The sequence below is a fragment of the Mustela erminea genome, chromosome 16, assembly GCF_009829155.1.
Source record: "Mustela erminea isolate mMusErm1 chromosome 16, mMusErm1.Pri, whole genome shotgun sequence".
NCBI classification, from domain to species: Eukaryota; Metazoa; Chordata; class Mammalia; order Carnivora; family Mustelidae; genus Mustela; species Mustela erminea.
The window spans coordinates 81344385-81353687 of record NC_045629.1 but is presented as its reverse complement, the minus strand read 5'-3'; the positions used below and the strand labels follow the sequence as shown (position 1 = coordinate 81353687).

Sequence of the window (9303 nt, the reverse complement as noted above, 5' to 3'; positions counted from 1 at the left end):
TTTCTCTAAGTGACTTATTTCACTTAGCATAATACCCTCTGGTTCCATCCATGTCATTGCAAATGGCAAGATTTCATTTTTTTATGGCTGCCTAATATTGCATAGCATATATATATATCACATCTTCTTTATCCATTCATCAGTTGATGGACATCTAGGCTCATCCCAGAGTTCAGCTGTTGTGGACTTTGCTGCTATGAATATTGGGGTGCATATGGAAACGGCATTGGATTTTTGTCAAATGCTTTTTCTGCATCAATTGAGATGACCATGCGGTTTTTGTTCTCTATTCTATTAATACAGTGTGTTACAGCGATTGACAAATCATAGTGTCGGCCATAGTTGTATCAGCAGGATTCATGGCCTGGATTTCCCAAACGCAACTGTGGATCTGAGCCATGAATGTCTTCCTGCCTTCCTAGGGAACTTGGAACTTCTTTTTTTTGTAAGAGTAGTATTTTATTTTTCAGAGTAGTATTTGTATTATTTATTTTATTTAAACATTTTTTAATTTAAGGTCAATGTAGTTACCATATAGCGTAATATTAGTTTCAGAGGTAGAATTTAGTGATTCTTCAGTTGCGGACGACACCCAGAGCTCATTCCATCCTTCATGCCCGTCCCCCAGCAACCTCAGCCCCCAGCCCACCTCCCCTCCAAATCCCTCAGTTTCTCTTTTCTTGGTGTCCCTGATATCTAAGAACGGGTTCATGTGTCATAATATTTAACCAAAGAGAAGAAGGATTTTTGTTCATTTTTTAAAGGATGTATTCTAGTTGCCTAGAATAATAAAGAAATGCTCAAACAAATCAATGAAAAACTGAAACTGGGAAAAAATATGTTAATGTAGATCAGCTACGCATGAGCTGCTCACTCAGACCTCCTTATCCTCAGGCTGGAGCTTCTTCCTTGGAGCCAAGGAACATTCCCGTAACGGGCTGGCACTCTCAGCCCGCTCGTGCTTCCTAGCTCTTGTTTCTGCAGCGACATTGGGTCTGTTGTAGCTAACTTGGGTTCCCATAGACTCAAGGTTTCAAATTGCTGGGTCTGCTCTAGACCCCCTGGACACGTGGAGAATTTATTTATATGCACAGAAGGGAAGGGATCCTCCTGGGGCAGGGGGCACCGTGTAGCGCAGTGGTTCTCAAAGTGAGTCCTTACACCAGCGCCAGGGAACCCGTGAGACATGTAATGTTGCGAGCCCCACCCTAGACCTACAGAATCTCAGAATCTCTAGATCTACGTCTCAAAAAGCCCTCCAGGTACCTTTTGTGTGGGCCGGCACGGGAGCGTCCGGGGAGAGGAAGAGAGTGCCCAGAGTGGCCAGGGAGCTGTTGGAGTTGGAGGCTCTATTTAAGTCCAGGGAGATGAAAGCAGAGAGGAGGAAGACAAGTTTAGGAAATGAAGAAGGAGGCCGTGGTGACGATGCATGTGGGTGGGGAGAAAGGAGACAAGAATCGAGATGGTTCTGGTTCTGAGCGGGGGTGACTTGGCGGTGCCCTGGACCAAAATAGGGAGCAAGGAAAGGAAGAGGAACCGGTTAGGGCAAGAACAGGATGGGCTTGTGCCTGACTCACCCATATATTTTGGAGTCGAGGGAGCTTGTTGAAAATCCCCAGCAAGGCACTCTGGAGCCCTGTGACTCGGCAGTGAGTCACTTAAGCTCTCCAAGCCTCTGTTGCTTCAGCTGCAGGGAGACTATTAATAGTAACGTCTTTGTGTTGTCTTGAAAATAAAAAAATAAAAAAAGCAAACTGCTGTCTGCAAGAGGTCACATTAGGTCTAGAGCACCATCGGTATTTGCCGGGTCTCGAGAGCCAGAAGCAGTGGAGGATAATCCCCCGACCGGCCACTTGTTATCCGGAGCCTCGGTAAGTGTGTGAGCCCTCCCGGCCTCGGCTTCCTCTTAGGTTACCCGAGGATACTAGACTCTACCTCCCTCGTTGTTAGAATGAAAGGAGGTCACATGTGCGAGCCGCTTAGCACAGAGCCAGGTGCTGGGATAAATACTAGCCATTATTATGATGACTGGAAGTAACATTGAAGACAGCTTACTTTTAAGTGTACCAGACACATTTCCAGAGCTCTACTTCTAACTGAGGACTCAAGTTTAAGTTCAAGTCAGCTTGCCACTGGAGTTTTCTTTGGAGTGTATTAAGGCCGGCACACCAAGAAAATGCCTCAGAGCCCATACTGGGGCCTTGGCGAACTGTGGGAATCTTCTCTTTTGAGGTGAGTACGGTTTGGATCCTGTAAAATGGGAATGATAGTGCGAATGCCCGAGTTCTATTTTGGGAGGGTATCCAAAACATAACCCTCAAATTAATTATAATTATTTTTGCCAGGAAGAGGTACAAGAGGGGTCAGATCGAGGGTCTGCCTTGCTGTGGTAGGAGGAGCTTTTCTGCAGACCTCTGCCCAGAAATCATGCTACCCCCTGGCATCTGTCATGGAAACATTCTGTATCTCTCTCCCTTTCACCGTCATGGCACCCAGAGAGCAAAGATAGAACCCCTTGTGTGAGCCTCTAGTGAGACCCTAATTGGGTCTGCAGCCCTGAAATTTTCATCTAAGCCCGTTATTGACCTGTGTTCGAACCATGCACCATGAACACAGCACTCTAATATTCCCATGCTCCTGCTGCCTCCTGATCCGGAAGAAGCAGGTGACAAGGGCTCCCAGTCGCCCCGCTGGGGAGCACGGAGTTCTGCTGCTGTTTCTTGTCACCATCCCCCTCCATCCTGTCCCTCCTGCCGCAACTGCTCGGGACTGTGGCTCTTCTCTCCTGGACCCCCAGCAGCCTCCTTCTGCCCTGCCGAATCGCCTCCCACCCCCGTCCCTATGAGATGCAGAGAGGCTGCCTGCAGTACTCATGGGCCCCCTGCCCCCCTGTAATCCCTGCAGGTGGTCTGTTCTCCACGGGGAATCAAAGCTGCGCTTCCCGGAGAGTGTCCTGGGCCCCGGCATGTAACTTCTCCAACCTCATTGCCCTACTTCTTCTTTTCTTTTTTCCTCTCCTTCTACCGTCTGGATGACTCCATCCTCCCTGAACATCCGCAGCCAGAGGCAGCTCTGCCCCCTTTCCGTGGGCTTCCAGCGTCCGGACCCCCACCTTGTCTCTGGGGAACATGGTGTTCCTACCGGCCTTGGAGACTTTGCTTAAGTGCAGCCTCATGCCTGAGGTCTCTCTCCTCATTCCCATCCCAGCCACGGGTTCACATGCCCTTCTCTGCCTCTCCGATGCCAGGAAGAAGCCAGGCAGACCACGAAACAGCTGCACTCGCAGGGTCTCAGTCGCTTGCCAAGGGAACTGGAAACAAGAACCCTATTTCCTTCCACTTCTAGGGCTCGTAGCTCTGGTAGCACAGGACCCATTTGCCTGCATGGAGTGGTTCAGACCCATTATAGGCACATCCCGTTCGTGGCCACATTTGTCTGCATTGAGCTGATGAAAATATCGTCACCGTGAAGAGCAGCAATAAAACGAGCCTGACACCCACAGCCTCGGATGTTCCTCTGCGGAGCAGGGAGGTTCTGATGCAGAGCGAAGCTATGCCAGGAAAGCCTGAACCCCTCCCCAGCCCCCCAGCCCCAAGCGTTTCTCGAAGAGACTGAGCTTGGGGATATAAGCAAAAGAGCTCAGGGCTGCAGGACTGCGGCCCAGGTGAGCATCAGAGGGAAGAGGGTCATCCTTTCTAGAAGAGCCAAGCGTGCCTGCGCTGGACGGCGATGGCGGGAACACCAAGGAATCAAAGCTTAAGGAGAGGGCCTCTCAGGTAAGCCCTGATCCAGCAGTGGCACCCCAGTGGGGTTACCGTGTGGGGTGGAGGGTCTCCCCACTCTTCCCACCTTATTTAGAAGCTGTTAGATCAACGGAACCCCTGGACAAGTAAGAGATGCTGGGTGTACAGGGAAGGCTGCTTCATGCGCCTCCAGGACCGGCCTTACTCATCCGCCCCGGCTCGTGGGAAAGGATCCCGGCACTGTCCACCTGCTTTCATTTAATCTCATAAGGATCCCATAAGCAGGTGCTCTTAGCCACCAATGTCTTTCTAAATCCAGGCCCCGAGTCTCCCCAGATTCCAGCTCCAACTTCAGACAAGGACAGGGGTTAAAGGCAGAAAATTAAGGAAGGTATAGATGAAACAATAGGCATCTTTCGTGCCCTGACGACTATGAAATAGTTAGTGGTGAGTAGGCCCGACTGCCCGAAATGCAAATAAACAAGCGGAGGCGCGAAGACCGGCCATTTGGTCAGTGCGGTGGGAGCCGGGGGGGCTCTCCTGCTCTCGGGAAGCAACTTCCTGACTCCAGCGTGGCACTCGTCGCGCGAATCAGCCAACCACAGACGCACCAGAAGGGCTGCAATCTGGCCCTGACGTGGCAGGGGTAACTGGCACTTTGTTCGCCACTGGCAAGGAGACCCGTGTTTGCAGGAAAGCGATCCCTTTGCTAACACTCAGTACTTTTCAAAGTCATTTCTCAATCTTCGGAGCCTTATGGCTACTTTTGCTCTGAGTGGAGTGCTGCGTCTGCCTTACCCACGCCTTCTGGCCTCCGGAAGCGGACTCTCTGGGTTGGCGTCTGCCTTCTACCCATTCCCAAATGGGAGGCCTTGAACAAAATACTGAAACTCTTCTTGCCTCAGTTTTCTCATCAATACAATGGGTTTGTTTTTGAGGATTAAATGGAAAAAACAAAAAGGCAGGGTAAGTGCTCACTGTTGGTCTATTGTCCGTTTTCAGTAAATATCAGTTTTGATTATCAATAAGGTCCGGTGGATATGAGTCCACTGGGAAGATGTATTTGGAAACGTCGTGTGAACACAAGTATGTCATGAATCCGCTCGTACGATTTGTCCTGCGTTCTTCGCCTCTGGAACTAGCACAGAGAAGATAGGTGCTGTTTTCCAGGACGCCCGAGATTCCTGGACGTGGAGAAATGCAGGACTGTGCGCCAGGTTACCGGGTGTCGGACGGAAGGGTGATTCCCATATTACGGAAGCTTCTTTTAACACATGGTTATGGGGCCCGGGCATGACACGGGGCCTCCCAAGGGCCTTGGTCCCCAATGTCAGAGCCTGGGTTTGGGGGCCTCCCCCCAACATCTCTCACGTCTTACTTTGTCGTGGCCTCTTCTGTGCCCACCTGCTCACGTCTGGGGCAACAGACCCCGGCCCTTTACCATTTTTCTCAATAAATGAATTTCACTCAGGAGACGGATTGTGGAAAACTGTCCTGCGGGTCTGAGGAGTCGCCGGGAGCGACCCTACAGGAGCTCACAGTCTCCCCCGTTTCCCTGCTCTTCCACCCCGAACGGGGCTGCCTTGGCAATGGCTGACAGCACATCAGTGACTTTCCTGCCTCCTGCAGCCCCCTGGGAAATGGAGTCCAGCCCCACCACCTCGCCTGGTTAGAGGTGTTCAAGAAAGTCAGGCCCACGGACCCGAGCTCTGCTTCTGCAGTCTCTGGGTTCAAATCCAGGGTCTTCAGCTTCCTAACAATCTTGACCAAGACACTGAAGTTCTCTGCGCATCTGTTTCCTCCTCTGAAAAAGGGAAGTGTTTTCCTCTGAAAATGGAACCGAAACCTAGGCTAGAGATGAGGACTCTGCTCTCCTGGTTCCTCCTGCCTGACCCTGCACCTCTGCTTTTTATCGGAGATGAGCTGAAACCCCTTCCTAATCTGCTGTCACCTTACAAACAGAATTCCATCTCTTCTGCATAGCAGAGTAGGAAAGCAGACGTAGTCCCATGTTAGGGTAAGTGTGATTAAATTCAAAGAGTTTGTAACCTGTTCTCAATCACAGAAGTGTCTGGTGTGGCAGCCACAGCCAGAAATCTCCATGTCTGCCTCCTGACTCCAAGGCTAGTGCTCTTTCTGCTGGAGAATACAGCACAAAAAGCACACTCCCCTGCAGCTATTAGATAATGACGAAGACAGACACACTCACAGAGACACATGTACAGACATATGCGTGTACGTACACCCACCATTCACTTCTACAGGGGATGAGAGGGACCAGTTCTGAGTGTAACAGTTTACTCAGGGTAATAATTCTTACCTCTTGGAGTATCTCATTTACAAGGTAAAGGTTTTGCTTTTAGAGTCCTAAGATTCCATCTGGCTCACTCTAGGTCTCAAAGATGTGTTTCTCATTCCTTTTTCTGTTAGAAACTTCTCAGCTGCCTTTTTCCATGTGTGATAATCTCAGGACAATAACCCACATTTACTGGACCCATTGGAACCGGGACGAGTTTGAGTGTTCTAACACAAACCAAATTAGTCCTCACAATGCTTTGAGTAGGTCTTTTCATTATCCTGATTTTGCAGGTTTGGAAAACAAGGCCAAGGGCTTTCATATTCTTGCTTAGGGTCCCATAGCCAGTCAGTGATGGAACCAGATTTCAAATCCATGAAGGCTGGCCTCGATTCCTAAGCAGTCCATCCATGATCACCACCTGAGCGTCAGCTGGGGAGCGGGCATCCTCGTAGATAACGTTCCTATATTAACTTTGTAGCTATGCTGAGCTCCAGAAGGGTAAGGCACCAGCTAGGACAAAAATCAGGAAAAAAGACACCATTCAGCGTGGGAGAAGGTCATGGAGAGGCTGTGACCACCAGCTGGCCTGTGAGATCCTCCTTTGGGATGTGCTCTCTGTCCCCCCACTCTGGTCCCATAGCAGGAGCCATTTTCAAGGACTCCACCTTGAGACAGCGCACCGTTGTGGAGACCACCTGGCCAGCAGACGTGGCTGGACCCCGTCAGGCCTCTCTACAAATGGAAGATCCTGGCGGGTGGATGCAGAGACCTCCTCGCTGGGTGGTACCCAAGGCAAGCCTGGCAAGTAAGTCCCCTTGCTTCTTGAACTTGGCACCTACTGATCTGGAGTGGCCCACCTCTTCCCTCCATCTCTCCCTGTTCTCCATGTGTGGGGTCTGGTTTGGGAACCAGCAATTCCGAGTATTTGAGAGAGAGGGAATCTAATGTAATGCATTGGTCCAACAGGTCACAGGAAGGTAGATAAGTCAGTAGGCAATGTTGAGCTAGTCAAGACCTAGTAACACCAGAAACCCACTTCTTTTCAGGTTTTGGAGTGACAAGGCACTGTTACTGGATCCCAGTGGCCAGGGCTCCTTGACAAGAGCGGGAACCAGCATGGAGCCAGCTGGTGGCAGGCGTGTCCGTGTAAGAGGCCAGGCTGATACGGAAACACTGCCCGAGCCACATCACAGGGGAAGAGAAATGTGTGGGATAAGACTGAGTTTTTGGAGTCAAAGTTTCTCATCTTTGTTACATTACAAAGGAACCAGGAGCACCTTCCTTATGGATTACACTGGGCCAAGGACGGGCTCTCTGGAAATCAGTGCCGTGACTTTCACCCCTGCTGGTCTTTGAGTCTGGAGAAGAGTCAGGCGTGCAGCTGGCAAGAGATGTGCCTCTGCATGTGTTTGCAGGCTGAGCTCTTGATGGAATGTGTGGGGGGCTGCATTACAAAGCGCTAAGCAAGCAGATCACCCTTTGAGCACATTTGCGTAGCTTCGGTTTCTACCTTTGATAAAGCACAGATTAATTCCATTTGCATACCTCCTCCTTCACTTGGAACACTTGCCAGCATTCATTAAGACCGTGTTAGCAAAACATCCTCTACTGAACCATCAAAGCCTACAAATGACTTGTTACTAGGTAAGAGGGTCTAGTGGTTCCTCCTCCATTCTTAATAACAACCCAGCTTAGGCATTGTGTTTACATACATGTTGTTTGGGTGAGCACTGGAGCCGCTGTGTGTGCGTGGCCCACATGGCAGGGGACAGCTCCCTGCTCCTACGCTCCGTAGAAGATGGGCTCTAGCTCTATGTTGCGTTCTCAGGAAGCCCTGTACTTAATATTCTGTGCATTTGTAATGGTGAGGAGGGGAGTGTGGTTGTGTCATACGTTTATCCATTTCTCTGGCTCAAGACTCCAGCTTCGGCGGAGTTAGTCAAGTCGATGCACCGCCTGCTGTGTTCTTCCTCTGCCCGTTACCACATGCACACGTGCACACACATAACAGCACAGGTAGTCATACCTGGTGGCAACTTTCCTGGGAGTTTGGGAAGAAGGAGGCAGCTTGGTTACCCCTTGGTTACATAATCATGACCCAATTCCATGAGTGTAGGGCGTGCAGGGGCCGGTCAGCCTTATGTCCCCGTCCCTCTCTGCGTCTCTTCCGTCCAGATGCCCCCACACTCTGTCCTTCCCGGGATTAAGCATGTTTACTTCCTCATGCGCTTCCTGGACTCCGCACCCCAAGACTCTGTGTCTGAATGTTGACTTCGGACAGATTTTCAAGGTTTCTATCAGGACAGTGATCCTTTAATTTGGGGTGCCAGCTCGAGGTCCGTCCTCTCACAGATGTTTACAATCCAGTCGGGGAAGGGGACGTGGAGGGAAGCAGGAGGGACAGGAGTATCCACAGATACTATGGAAGCATTTTCTCACCGAGGGGAACGGGGACTCGGAACACCAGAGGAAGTTCTGGGACGGGGGTGGGTGCAGAGGAGGGAGAGACAACCGCCCAAGGTTGAGATGGGTTGACGCTGGGGTGGAAGAGATGATCTTTCTGAGCCCTAGGCCACTTATTTTGAGGGAGCTTAATTCGGGTGGAGGTGGGGAAGGAAGAGTAGAGACAGATGTGAGATGGCGCACGCGTGCTTACGTGCGTGCTGAGCGCGCTCGCTGGCCCCCGCTCAAAGACGAGAACATCTCTCTGAGGGCGATCATGGTTGACGGGGCGAGAAGTGCAAGGTTTTCGGATTAATTTTGAAAACAGAGCTGGCCAGACCTGCTGACAGATTGTACACAGGTAAGAGGAGAAGCGAGCAGTTAAGGGAATCACCTAAGTGTGGAGCTGAAGTTGACCAGTGGTGCCCACGACTGAGTGGTCGAACTTTTGGGAGAAAGGGATCAGAACTTTGTTTTGACTACGAGATATCACAGTAGAGGTTGAGTAGACACGTGCAGAAACCGGAGCCTGTGACTTAGCGTGTAGATAAATACAAAGGTCGAGCCCCGGGGCACCACCATTTATAGGAGGAAGATAACAAGCGAAGGAGAGACCAGAAAGGCAGGAGGAGATTTCAGGAGAGCGTGGCCTCCCAGCAAGTAAACTGAAGCCACATTCAACCATGTGGAATGCTGACCAGAGACGGAGTCTGATGAGTCTACAGAGTCGGCCACAGGTCTTTGTAAGGTGGAGGAGGGGTTCCATCGGGGTGCTGGGGGCAGGAGTTTGAGAAGAGACTCAGAAGTAAAGAAGTGGAG

At 50.7% G+C, this 9303-nt stretch overlaps 1 long non-coding RNA gene across 2 annotated transcripts; it reads left to right on the top strand.

The window, feature by feature from the left end:
- The first annotated feature begins 3349 nt into the window (after positions 1 to 3349).
- LOC116575445 lies at positions 3350 to 8710 on the top strand. 2 transcript variants are annotated; one of them, XR_004279781.1, is made up of 5 exons: positions 3350 to 3776; positions 4746 to 5760; positions 6521 to 6847; positions 7089 to 7686; positions 8629 to 8710. It is a non-coding gene; the product is annotated as an uncharacterized LOC116575445 (long non-coding RNA). The 2 variants fall into 2 exon arrangements; XR_004279780.1 differs by having other exon boundaries at positions 3350 to 5760.
- Positions 8711 to 9303: the final 593 nt, after the last annotated feature.